Genomic DNA, 14,528 nt, shown 5'->3' with positions numbered 1-14,528 from the left:
GTTTATTTCCTCACAAAATAATCCAAACATATATAAGCACATCTCTTATACTGAGGTCTGGATGAGACACCTCCACCCCACAGAGATTTTTACAGCAGGAATAGGTTACTGTCCCATATGATGCTCCTTAATGGACCATTTGCCAAGGTTAAAAGTTAGTGAATTCCTTTTGTCATTGATGACTGTCAGCTTCCCATTTGACAGCAGGTAAAGATTTCAGGTTTGTTTGGTTTTTGTTGTTGTTGTTGTTGTTGGGTTTTGTTTGTTTGTTTGTTTTGGGGTTTTTTTGAGTCAGTCTCTCCCTTCCTTGGCATCCCTGCTCCACCATAATGCCTTGGTCCCACTGCCTGCCCTCCCAGACACAAGCCCAGGAGTACAGCAGACACCTAGACCACAGGAGACATCTCTCATAGGCTGGTAAGGAGTCTAATAAGTTCATTTTGGGGGATTTCCACACCTAAAATGCTGCATCAACACACCAATGCAGCAGCAGGTGGATGGGCAAAGCTACTGAGTTTCATCTTCTTTTATCATTCTCCTCCAGCATTTTTCTGATCTTATCTCTACTCCTCTCTCTGTGCTTTGAAGTCAAGTATATCAGCCTTTGGGAATTGGGTCATCAGCCATTACCAACTCTTTCAGTCACACCTGAAAAATTAGCTATTATGTGCCATGTAAAACTGAGGTAGGCTAAGCACCATCCCCAGGGCTGGTATTTTATGGAATTTTATTCCAATTATACAGAACATTTTCAGCACATTCCTTTGGGTGAGCTGAACTTCCCTTCCTCCCTTGTTCTCTATTGGAACTCCCATCACAGCAGCAAATAATCATTACAGTGATTCTGTCATGATGAATGTTTATACCAGGGAAACAGATTCCAAAAGAATAATGTGTGTCCGGCCAGAGAAAACTATGACCAGTGTGCCCTCAGAAGAGCTATGAGTTGAATTACAATGAATCATTCAGGAATGGGCTGCATATCCAGAAACAGACAGTCCATCTCTTTAACACCAGGCTTATGGTACATATTTGCAAACAGAAAAACAATGTAACTCATCTTATGGACAATCTGTTGCAATTGATTTGCCTGCATTGGTTACCTTCCAAATGGTTCCTCTTATCTTGTTTGGAAAAGAAATTGATCTTGAGACTTTCATGCCCTTTCCAAAATAAATCAGAAGGTGTCCTCTTGAGAGACACATGCAAGTGAAGAAGCCTAAGAAGGTGTTCCTCAAGTAAGATCTCATTCTCTATCATCAAAATTAAAGGGACTTTTACCATTGTTTTGAGTACAACTGAATAAAAAAGTAGAAAACCATTTTAGGCTGCAGAAATATATGAGTGAAACCAAGCACTGAATGGTGTTGAATGAATACCTTAATTCCACAGTATGCTGTTTTTCTAAAAGAGAAACAGATAAAATAGGTAAAGGCACAGAAGCAAATGCTTAAAATGAATGAAACTGTGTTTCAAGAGAGAGACAAAATTTCCTATTGTCCTCAAAATAGAGTCTTCCTTCCTTGTCCTCAGACAAGCCAGAGATTTAATTTACCTTACACAAAGGAAGAGCTCCCAAAGGACTAAGCATCCAATTTGCAATATGACATATGAATGCTTCACCTGCTTTGGGCCATGCAGAGAACCTTCCTCCTTCGAGAGGACACTGCTGCAGCAAGATCTCCATGGAGATTTAAAAATTTACAGCCTGTGATGATTTCTGGATATGAGCAAGTTTGGCCTGAACAGTGATAAAAAAACTCAAGTAAAAAAATCTGTATTACACTTCAGCACATCTTTGGGATTTAAAAGATATAGCAACAGTGCCAAATAACTTATCTTACCAGTTCAGTCTTGGACCCTGATATCTGTGTTTCTTAAGTGGTTAACTTTCTCCTTAACCCTCACTTGAGGGTTCTTTCTTGGAATCATAGAATCTTTGTATAGCATGCATTTTAAATGTCATCTAGTCCAACTCCCCTGCAGTGGGCAGGGACAATTTTTTTAGATCAAGTTGCTCCAGGCCCCATCCTGACCTAGTCCTTCTTGGGGCCCCATCAAGCCTGACCTTGAATGTTTCTAGGAATGGGATGTCCAACAAATTCCTTATGCATCTAACAGTCCATAAATCAAATCTATATCTCTCCAATTTAGAGAGAAGGATGTTGTGGGGGACTCCTTCAAAGTCCTTACAGAAGTCCAGGTAGACGACATCTGTAGGCCTTCCCTTGTCCACTGCTGTAGTCACTTCAATATAGAAGGCCATTAGGTTGATCAAGTGGGACATGTCCTTGATGAAGTCCAGAAGTTTCTCTTCACTCCAGGCCTCAGTGTTGTTTTAAGCCCATTTCCCTACAGAAACCCCTTAGTTTTGTCATTGAGGATGATCAAGACTGCACCAACCCCAGCACTATCTGTACAATGACCATCACCCCTAAGGAGCCTGTTCCCATTCCCACACACAGCCTATCTTTCCTGCCATATATTCCAACAGGCTACAAAATCCTCATCTCTTCATACAAACAGATCTGTGTGTTGTGGAACTGGGATAGGATGGGAGCACTGGTGTCCCTGGCACTAGGGCTGTGAGGAACCAGACTGCCTGAGGGTGGTGAGAGGGGGCTGGACTGGGTGGGAAGGGGCTGGACCACACCAATCTTAGGTCCAGGGTGGCTCCATGTGCTGTGTGCCTCCAGCCAGGTAAATAGACACATCCATCACTTGCACCCTTCCTGTGCCCAACACAGGGACTCAGTGGGACTAAATGGCCCAGCAAAGACACTGGCCAGCACCACGAGCAAGGCATCAGCCTCGCTGCAGTGCTTTGCACAGCAGGGCTTTGCACACCACACAGAAAAGAGACTGCTAAAACTATTTTTTCTCACCAGCTATGCTTACGTCTTTGCCTCTTCTGGAGTTGTATGCAGACATAAAGGCAGAAGAGTTTTAGTTTCTATTTTGAGTTTGCAAGCTATCTCTCTGAGATAGTAAAAATAATTTTGTAAATGCAATATCATTTTTTAATGTAGGTTGTGACAAACATAGCATGCAAGTTGAAGGAAAGTCCAGTTGGAATAAAATAAAACAGGTAATGGGAGAACATAATATACAATAGCAAGGATAAGTATTTGATAGTTTTATCTGATAGTATTTAATAGTTTTACTTGATAGTTTTCTCTACTATTATAACCAGTAGCACTATATTTAGCCATGTGAATTATTAACCTGAGTCATGCTTCATCTTATAATATGAAAAAGGCCATGTCTGAAAACTCTGATCAGCATAAATTATGCAATAAATTATAAGCAATTTCAAATTTATGTTTTGTTTTGTTCTGTGATTCATGGCTGTAGTGATACCGTAATCCCAAAGTACCGAAGAGTCCACTATATGCCAACCAGAAATGCATCAATTCTACAAGCAGCAAATGAAGTGAGGTGGGCAGAGTGCACAGTCAGATCTGGAGCTGACTGGGAGGTGAAGAGGTTTGCTGCTAAGTAAGATTCCTGTCACTATCCATAGATGTTTGAATAAAAGCAGGAGAGTTCTTATCTTTGGAAATCAAGAAAGTTATCTGCCTAGGTAGGCATGGATGGAACGGTCTGAGAAGATGATCACTTGTGACCAGTGACTGTTGCTCACTTTGGGGGTAAAACCAGTGGCATAGATGAGGACCATAGGACATACAATCCTGAGTATACTCTCCAGATGGTGGGGTTCTTGGCCTTTTCTATCTCCAAGCCATGAAGTTTTAGCCCAAAGCCTAAGAGCAGTCTTTTCCAATACTGAATGAGACAGAGAAGCAGCTGCACAGATTGTCCCACTGTCACAGAGCAACACATTACCATAATAGCAGCCAGATGGCCAGGCTTTGCCTTTATTATTGGAATTACCATTCATATCACAGGAGTGCTGAGATTTCCCAGCCAAAATTGGCACTTGAGAGACACATGATAAAATGCATCCTTCACCTACAGAGGTTCCCATCTAAAACATCAGGACAGACAAAAAAGAATAAAGAAGCAGGTGCACAGAGAAGTTAATGGTGGACCAGCAGTTCTAAGCAGTGCAGTGGCAGACCCGAAGAGCTGGTGGGTACTGTGCTGCCCTCCTGGCCACACTGACCACCCCACTCCTGCAGGAGCTCACAACTTCCAGTCCTGCTTGAGACCTGCACAGCCTCCAGTGCAAAAGCTCCCAGTCACTTCCTAGGCATGTGCTGGGATTACTCCTGCTGTGCCATAGTAAATACTAGTGTGGCAATGCCAGAGGGAAAAGTGAAGTTTCAACATGTTAATGACAGATTGTTACTGGAAATCATCCTATCCTGGCCACCTTTGGATTAAAAGTGATGACAAATAAGTTTTTCCAGCAACTGCTTGCTATGTTACTGATACAAATGGATAGATTTTATCTTTGTCCATTCCCATTAGGGGGAAAATATTTTGAGAGTGGTTAGTAAGAGTGCAGAGAAAGACCCACCATCAGATAGTACGTGTGCACTGGCTTTGTCTATTGTAAACCCACATGGAATCACATGCCTTTTTGGTGTTAATTTTGCTAAGATCAGAAAAATCAGTTTAACAGAAGCAATAAAACTTACCCAGAAGGGTAAAAAAGCCCTGGGGCAAAAGATAACCATATGGGGGGATTATCGAGGTAGGTCACATTTTTCTCTCAAGTTGAGTAAACACCTCATACTGATAAAATCTTGCAGCCACACTTCATTTGATATGAGAAAACATCTGTGGGAGGGAAGCATCTGTTCATTATCACTCATGGGTTTAATTGTAGGGTTCTTATCACCCAGTGGTATTTTCATACTTACCACAGCACTACTGTATGTCCAACTTGAATAAGAGAGAACATTGCAGTGATGGGTGGCTTGTTTCAAAATGGAAGATAGTTCCAAATAACCTGTTTTTCTTCTGAGAAAAAGGAAAGGGGCAAAATTTGGGCAGTGGTGTCTCCTATAGCAGTTAAACTGATACCTTGGAGAAAAACAGTGTTTTGAAAGACCATCCAGTTCCAATGAGTTAGCTATTACTCTGACTAGCAGTCTCTGGAGCTAGTGTGATTCCTTTATCCCCAGAGTGGAAGACTTACCCTTTCCCCTAACTTCAAAATAAATAAATGAAACAAAACAATTTTCTTTTTTTTTTTTTTTTTTTGAAAAAGCAACTTGGAGTTTAGAAACAAAAAGGAATTCAGGGTGGGGCAAAAAGCAGTAGGAATACAGAAAAGGAACATGAAAGAGGAACAAATTGACATGACAGGTGATGTTATTAGAGAGATTTTGTCTATGTCTTCTTGCAGTGATGGCCCTCAATGCTTGTCACCTCTCCCCTCATACTCTGCTCCCAGACTGAGGTCTGTGCTTCCAGTTCTAGTTTCCACTCAAAGCCTCCAACATCAGAAAATGAAAAAAAAGGGTCACCAAATTATTTTCAAATCACTTTTCCTACTTTCCCATGAAAAAAGAAATAATCATTGTAGGGCTGAAATAGTCCTCTCAGTGTGAGTTTAATTAATTGAAGCAAGATAGTCCCCAGGAATCAAATCATAATGCCCATCAAAAACACTGTAGTAAGTAGCCCCATAGCTATAGATGAGGGATTTTTTTCATTACTGTTTCAATCTCAACCCTTCAGAAATCCTTTTTGTATTTCAGCCATGACTCAGCTGATTTAGGTTCTTTAATTCCTCCTTTCTTCCTTCTTGCTTTCCATATTGTTCTGTATTCTCCAACAATATGAACATAGAACTCACACTGTGAAAGATGAGAGGTAATCTCTGATAGCTACTTGAAAGCTCAAGTTGAAAATAATCTTGTCGCACAAAGGGCTGCCTTTCCTTGTTCTGTAGATTTATACTCAATACTGGTCACATGCCAAGGAGTTTACCAAGATGTTTATTTCCCCACATACAGCCATCTCAGCATGCCAGTCTATTGAACAACATTCAGGAGTAGCCATCCACTGCAATTACATGACATGTTATATTAAAAAAAAAAAAAAAGCAAACAAATTATGATGAAATCTGAGGATTTCTACTCCCTAAGGCTCCAAGCTTAAGTTCCCAAAATTATTTGTTTATCCAAAACCTTGTTATCACAGACACTGAGATATAGGTTCTTCAATTTCTCCTTTTTTTTCTCCTTTTTTTTCAATTTTTTAAAATTTTAACTGGAAATCCCTAGATTTGTCTGAGGTCAAGGCAGTAAAACAGAGGGTTTTGAATGTTCAGCTCCTTTTGGCTTGCACCCCTTCTTGCACCCACCAACAGAGCAAGCTTTTTCTCTTGATCACTTTTTAAGCTGCCCTGACTGAAATTACTGCAAATCCTTTAGAATTTGAACCCAGGGAAGACATTCTCTAAAATCTACTGAGCATCCACTGTACTCAACACTTTCTTGTTGAGGTGCTGCCTTTCTTTTTCTTTTTCCTCTGTCCTTTGAGTAAAGCAGCATTAAGTGTCCAGCATATACTGACTCTGGCTCTACCATAGAGCCCCTGACTGCAGCTCTGCCCCCTCCCCTCCCAGGCTGCCAATGAAAATTACTTGCTGCTGGAACTAGCAAAGTATCCATTAGAATAGAGAAAGCCCTTCATTCACCTGGTGGCCCTGCCCCCAGTGGCACTTTTGAGCTCACAATTAATCTAAGTTCCCCAAAATTAGGATTTTCAGATCCTGTGCTCCCCAACTTCTTCGCATTTCCTTTTTCTGTAAACTAGATCAGCACCACTCAGAGGGCTTTGTCATAACTCATCTGATTCTGTGTCATTTCAGATCTTTATTAAATCCAAGCAGTTTTAGTAATATTGTGGTAGCTTTCCAACATTCATTTTCAAATATAATTGAATTATGTTTCCTATAGTTGTTGACCACACAAAAATAGTACAGAATATCAAGACACCACTGGAAAAAGAGTGCACAGAAGAGAGCTTTTATACGTCTTCTACAGCCAAGGCATTTTTTCTGTAAGAAGCGTAATTTTTGCTCCTTTCAAGTTTTTAAGTTTTTCCTATGCAGATTTTGTAGGTTTGTATTTTATTTCCTTGCTTGGGCTGGATTTTTTTAAAATTAAAAAAAAAAAAAAGTGGAGTAATTTGATTTCAGAAAATTATTGATTCTTTGGACATGAACTCCTATGTTGAGGGGCATTTTTGTGGTGCCCATACTTTCCTTACCTCATTTAAACACTGCCCTAGAAAAACAGAAAGCACTTTCTTTCAAGTTTTTTATGCATCATCTGACATTTTCAGGCATAGACCCAGAATTTAAACTTAGAATGCATTTTTCAGAGTGCTTTTTCTACCTTCTACTTTTTCTTGAACATTGACTAATGTGGTCCCTTGTTTACCGTCCTCAGTTCCCAAAGAAAGAGGCCAAAAGTTATGCTGGGGAAACTTTTCCTGTACTTCCCTTCAAATGGCAAATTCCCATTATCACCAACTTCTGGTCAGCTAAATGATGGATGTCATTTATATCAGGGACCGTGCAGTCTGGTGGGCAGTGCCTTCACTCCCTCTGAAAACTTGTCTCCTGGCAGAGTAAAGACTTTCACTCCCCATTGCTAATGCCTTGGAGGAAATATCCACAGATCTACCACACAGATCTCTTTCTTTACGCTCTTCCAAAATGTAATGCAAGTGAAAAACCAATCCCCATCTCCAACAGCTACTTATGAACACTGGAAGCACAGGGAAGCTGTTCTCCTATTGACATTTAAAGCCACTTTCAGCACTAGGAAAGCACAGCAGGGGTTTAGCTATTTGCACCACTGTTACACAGTCAAGTTACCAATGCCCTCCCTCCTAAGATATTTATAATTATACTCCTCTGTATTAAAATAATAGAAAGAATTATCGAATCAAATCATAAAGGTAAACATGGAGCTAATCAGAAAGGAGATTTAGGAGTTACAGTATAATTCCCCCAAAGCCCCCAGCCTAATTAGTGAAGAAGATAAACTGGTTGACACATTGCACAGCCAGAAAAAACATAAAGCAAAGAAGGTTATAATATTTATTATTACTGTATAAGACAGTGATTAGACCCCCAACGTATGTACAGATCTAATCACCATCCTCTGGAAAGGATAATAGCAGCCCTGCGAGTCTAGTTTGACAAATTAATCCAAGCCTGATCCAAATAAAGAGATTTGTAGTTTTCAATGAAAAATTAACTCCCTGACTGTGCAGTGGGAACATCACCACATGCACTAATGGCTTTGTTACTGAGAGACAGGGCTGCACCATGTCTGTGCTCAAGGGTCTGTCACACAGCACAGGGTTTGGTGCTGCAGCAAGGGTAAAGAATTTATGTAAAAAATTGTGTGTTTGTGAGTCATTAGTTAGTTATCATAGGACTTAAAACCTAATCTTAGTAGATAGACAGGAGTCTAAAAAGTGTGAGCTGACAGAGCTGGTCATAATCTATTCTATGGCCTTCTTGAAGGACATCTATATAGTCCTGAAAGGTTACAGTAAGGAAATTTCTCACACTGAGTATCCCACCAACAGTGTAGAAAAAAATCACCCAGAACAGGCTTCATTACATATTTGTACTATGATGTGGCAATTTGCTAGCAACATAAAAAGGGGCAACATGAGTAGCAGGTGAGATGTCATGTGGACACCTACATTTTGTCCATAAAAAGGAAGAGAGCATGGAGGTTGAAGAACTTAGGAAGCTTTAGAAAACTGCTGGAACAAAAAAGCAGAATTGGAGTAAAGAATCTACCCAGCTGGAAAACAGTGGAGAAAGGGAAGGCCTGAACTTTTTTCCATGTCGTGAAGTAGGCTTGCTGGTTTGTGTTCTACAAGAGCTCTAAGGATTTCACACACTTCCATATATTTGAGGAAATGTCATGGCCATTTATTTTAGTGCTATGGTCATTCCTTTGAAGAATATGAACAAATGTCCGGATTACAGGCTTCACTTTATTCACCTGAATAGTACAAAAACTACACACTGATATATCAAGCAAGCACAATTTCTGCTACAGTGCTTTTAATGAGATAAAGAGGACTGAGAATACAAAGCTCAGCAGTTTGCCAAAGTAGGTTCCTACTTTTTATGTGTCTAGACTCCTGAAATGAAAGTCTTCATGTGGAGTTAGCAGTAAGCACTCAGTGCGATCACAGGTTAAGTTTTGTGTCTCAGAACAGCTTCCACAGCAGTCAGTAACCTGAGGGAGTTCAGGCAGTTACTGGGAGAGGCTGAGGACAGAGGTGCATCTTCCCATCTCCTGCCCCATGGCATACGGTTCTGTGCTGCCAGGAGACACTCACTGACTTCCCTGGGTTTTCTCCAGTTTTCTAAAAGCATTCAGGAGGGATCAATTCCTCTTCTCAGGTGACAGCAGCAGCAACAACCTTCTGTCCAGAGAGCAGAAAACCTAAGTTTGTTTCCTGTTGTTTCCAAAGAGGCCACCAACCCATTGTTGCATAATGTCCCAAACACAGGACAGAAAGATTTCATTCAGTGGAGATGATGACACTGAAGGAAAGCTCTAAGAAATATTTGTAGTAAGGTGTGCAGGTACCTTTGGGTTTAGGCAGCATTATCACAATAACTGACAGCTGCATTTAATCTGGAAATTAGGCTGGACTGTGAATCTAGTGTAATTTTCTATCTACCTCTAATCTTCCTTCCCAAACTGTGTAAAATTCAGTGTAGTCTTCCCTTTTGATTTTCAGTCTGAATGCTTTTTACAGTTTTGGCCAAAGAGCAGAACTTTTCAAGAGATCCCTTTCCAACCTTCTGAGATTAAAGCCTTTGCTAAAGCAATGAGGTGTGTTTGCCATCCTTTGTAGCTGTATCTGACTGATTTATAGAAACAACATTATGTTATTGTCTAGTGTCTTTTGAGCAGCTGGGCTTTAAACAGTACAGACAAATAGTTGAGGACAATTCAGGCTTTTATAATACTATGAACTCAGTATTCAGAGAATAGATTTTTTTTTTTAATCTCCTTTTATTCCAACAGCTAAGTGCTTCCCTGAAATTCATATTTGATGAATTAGATAATTAGCAGCAATTCTTAATCTAAATGCCAAAAACACTATTACACATGTGCTGTACAAAGATTGTATGTGGTTATAACTGGATCCAGACTCTGAAAGAGGAAAACTCACACGAAACAGAACTAGTAAATGAAAAAAAACAAACAAAAAACACAAAATAAACCCCAAAAGAAAACAAACAAGAAAAAATAAACAAAACCACCAATGGAAGTATAATGATAAAAGTGAAGAAGATTTAAAATATGTGGGGTATTTTTTCTCCAAGAAAAAAATCTGACACTAAATCATCTCCCAAGATATTAGGTTAGGGAAAAATTATCAGGAAAAATATTTTTCAGTCACTAAGTCTAGCAAGGCCACCTAAGACCCACTGGTGCACTCAGATAAATATTAAGCATTTTGTTGTGTATAAGGTTATTTTGCTGTTAGACTGTCCAAATAAGGCTGCCTCTGGTGCTACTGACCTAATGGACCTTAACTTGCTATCCACAGTCCTGCTAAAGGGTTATACTAAAGAAAGCCACACAGTCTCATTTAACCAGACTGAAAGATTATGTAGGGAGAAGACACCACTATGAGCACTTAACCTGCTTTCCCACCTGAGTGGTACAAGCCTGTTTGTATGCTCCAGTGCAAGCACAGTCCTGAGTGCCGAGCCATGAGCAGATGGCACAGGAGATAACTCCAGGACTAATTGCTTATCCCATGCAAATATAACAGCTCCTGGCTCTGAGAGGCTCTCATTGTGCAGGGGAAGGAACTGAAATGGCTGGTGCTCCTCTCCTACCAAACAGTGAAACAAATACACTTGATTGGAGAAGTCTTGGGGTAGGATTTGACTCAGAGATCAGCATTCAGATATTGACCATCGGGCTTCACAATGCTGGTTCCTGCCTGTAATGAAAAACACTTTAAAGAGCATGTGATCTCAGCTTAGATATTGCTAAATTACTTCACCATGGATTTTGGTAAACAATTAAAGTCTTCAACTACCATGGAGTGTTTGTGTCCTCACCTTCTCAAAGCTGGATATTTTCATGCATCTACATCCAAACCAAAGAACCCTCTATTCTCACCTATTTTCCTCCTGCAGTCAGCTGTAGACTGTGACCAAAGGCATCCTCCTAACCTCTCCTTGTTGAGTTAAATAGACAGAGCTTTTGCATTCCCTCTTTCTCTCTCTAAGGTATGTTTACTTGTCCCTCTGTATCTGTCATGACTGTTCCCTGAATGCTCTCCAAATTGCAAACATTTTCCTCGGGCTGCAGAGAAAACATTAACAAAGGATTGCAGTAACAGTCAGATTCATGCCAAAAGAAGAGGGAATATATTATTCCATCTCTTAAGATCACTCTGTTTACAGTCCAAGGATCACTTCAACACTGCAGCCCATTGCCATACAATAAGCACTTCTGTTGAGCTGACCTATTTCTTCATTACTTGGTGATTTCATTTGCACAAAGAGGGCTAACTTGAGAGACATTATATGTGACAATCTAAAAAATAAGATTTGTTTACAATTAGCAGCTCACCCCTTTCTCTTCATCACTCACCTTTTCCCACAGTGTCTCTTACTTCTGCAAACCCAATCAGCAATTACAAACACAGGAAAGGTTCCAGATCTGCTCCCAGTGGGAAGAAGTAACTCTGCCCAACATGTTCCCCACATATGCAAGGACTAGTTAGGAAATTTTCTATTCAGTTATATATGCCATGTTACTTTCTAACATCCCAGCTTTCACCCCTAATGTTGCTCTGAACTCTGTCAAAAACCTCTAAAACACATATGTGAGATATATGTGAAAATAATATGTGAGAGGTGAGTATATTTGAAAGAATATAAATCTGAAAAAAATTTTTGCATTCTGACTAGATATTTCTTAATCAGAATTAGCTTCAGTAACATAACTTCTGAATAAAGCTGAATGCTTCTTCAGAACTGAAAATGATCTTCAGCAAAACTCTTCAAAATAACTTACAACTCAGTACCAAGATTGTCTCTGGGAAGAGACAATACATGATCACATCATTAATGTCAAAAATTTGCTCAGTGTAGAGAAGGCATTCAGATTATCAACATTTGCAGTGATCAACCCCAGAATATAGAAATGCAAAAGGAAGTACTAATGAGTGAGACGATATTGACATTGTACCACCAACATGTTTATTAGCTCTTCTCAAGTGGTTTATAAGATTTTGTTTAGTCTCATTTTAACCACATAACCTGCATTTTTAGCTTACATACCTTTTCTGCAATCTGCTTGACATCAGGAGAAGAAAAGTTACTTTTTTTCTTTGTGCTATTTGAAGAACAGCAATGAAATTTATTTCAAAGTTTATCTGGTTCAACATTTGCCGCTTGGGCAGATGTTTGAGGTTTTTTCTGTGCTTTTTGTGTACAGGGCAACAATTTGAATTTTTTCTGATGAAAGGGAGAAAGCAGCAAAATTGGTTTTGACAGTATTTTTCACATGTATACAAAGCAAATCCCTTTTATATTCATATATGTGTATATATGTGTGTATATGGATATGGATATGTGTATACATATATAAACACATATACACATACATATGCAATCCTTATTCCTCTGTTACAACTTTACATCAAAACAAAGAAAAAATAAGATAGCTTCAAACAGAAGCTTCAAGATGTACAGCTGACACCATGGATTCCAAAACCTTTTACAAATATTTTATCATATTAAAAACAACAATAAACCATCATAAATGAAATCTGTGTTAGCATATTTTGTCTGTTGCACTGATGTTTAGATTTTGCATCCAGATGCCTCATAGACTATCAATTAATTAATAGGATCTCTCTTTCTAGAAGATAGGAGAGCCAGGCAGAGAGAAGACATTTAAAACCCATCTGGGCATGGTCTTAGGCAGCCTGTTCTAGTCCACACTACTTGAACATGAGAGTTTAGCCTAGACAGTCTTCAGAAGTGCACTCAGAACCCTGGCTCACTGAAGGATGAGATGACAAGGATTCTGCTTGCTGACATATAGAAATACAGGAAAGAGGAGGCAAGGCAGTGTAGTTATTGCGAGTGGAGAGCAGGGATAGCACTCACAGGCTGCAAAAACAATGATCTCAGGACAGCATGTAAACTTCTCTGCTCTGCTTAGTGCACGTTCCTGTACTGTTAATTAAACAGACTCTATAGTGGGCTTTATGGTAAGGGTCAGATTTCTGAAGTGAAAAAATGTCATTATTTCAATGACCTGTGGGGATGAGCCAGATTTGTGTGGAGACAGCAGTGGTGTCAATGGAGCCATGGGGGAGAAGGAAGGGCACCGCTGTTATATGCAATGGTGCAAGAGGAGGACTGTCCAGAACTGAGACATTAAAATGAAGGAGTGCATAAAAATGTCCCATTACCTTGTGATTGTGATAGTCTGGAGTCTTGAGGTCTGTGAGACCACCTGACAGTTTCAGACTATTCAGGATGTCTCTATAGTGCCTTTTGCAGAACATGCTTGTCACACAGTCTTAAAGTCTGGACTCTTCAGCACTCACCTACATACTTCAACTTTGGGCTGATTGCAGACCTGACATATTTTGGAATAGGAATGCTTGTATGATGATTTAAGGCAGTGGCTGTAACAGAGCTCATAAAGTTTGTTATTTTCTGTTATTGTCATCATCTTATTCACTAGGTTTTATGTATTCTTTTATGGTTTTAACTTATAAAACAAGCACTGAAATGTAGAGTTATTAATATAAAACTATGATAAGCAACCCAGTCTTTCTCAATTCCAAAGTATGAGAAGATGTTATATGGTGTAATTAATGGCAGTTAAATGAAGAACGAATTAAGGGAAATATTATTTCATGCAAAGCATGGGATTTACAGCCCCAAGAGACTTTTTGAGTGAAATAGTGAGTTGAGTGCTTGGATTTTAAAAATATCTAGATAATTATGTGACCATTAGCATTTATAATTATGCTAAGATAATTAAGTGTAATGAAATATCATGCTCTTGATATAAACACATATAAGTCAGGAAGGAATATGTTTTAGGAAATCAGCATTTCACAAGTGACCATGTATATTTTGGTTTTGTTGTGCAGACCTTTTTTCTACACTTTTACAATCAGACAATGAACACATGCAGGCAGAATGATAGATTGAATGAAGTAGCCATCTATTTTACTCTAGAATACTCTATCTCCTCACCAGTTGAAGATAATGAAGTTTCACTGTCTATTTGTGAAACTCTTTATAAATGTTCAAAATTGACTATTCAGAATTGCCACAGAAGAAATCCTATTTGGAGATGTGTCTGTAACCTTACCTGCTTTATCACCTCCTTGTTGCTTTTTCACAACCAGGAATTTCATTGATGGACGTTGTAGTCTCAGAAGCCAGGTGCTTTACAAAGGAAATGTCATTGATCTAATAGAGGGCAGGCTTTTGGCAGAAGACAAAAAAGTTACTGCATGTATAGTTTTAACATCAACAAGATTTAAAAGGGTTTTGTTTTTTT

This window comes from Lonchura striata, chromosome 2 (genome assembly GCF_050655825.1).
Source record: "Lonchura striata isolate lonStrDom1 chromosome 2, ASM5065582v1, whole genome shotgun sequence".
NCBI classification, from domain to species: Eukaryota; Metazoa; Chordata; class Aves; order Passeriformes; family Estrildidae; genus Lonchura; species Lonchura striata.
This window is presented reverse-complemented; position numbering follows the sequence as displayed.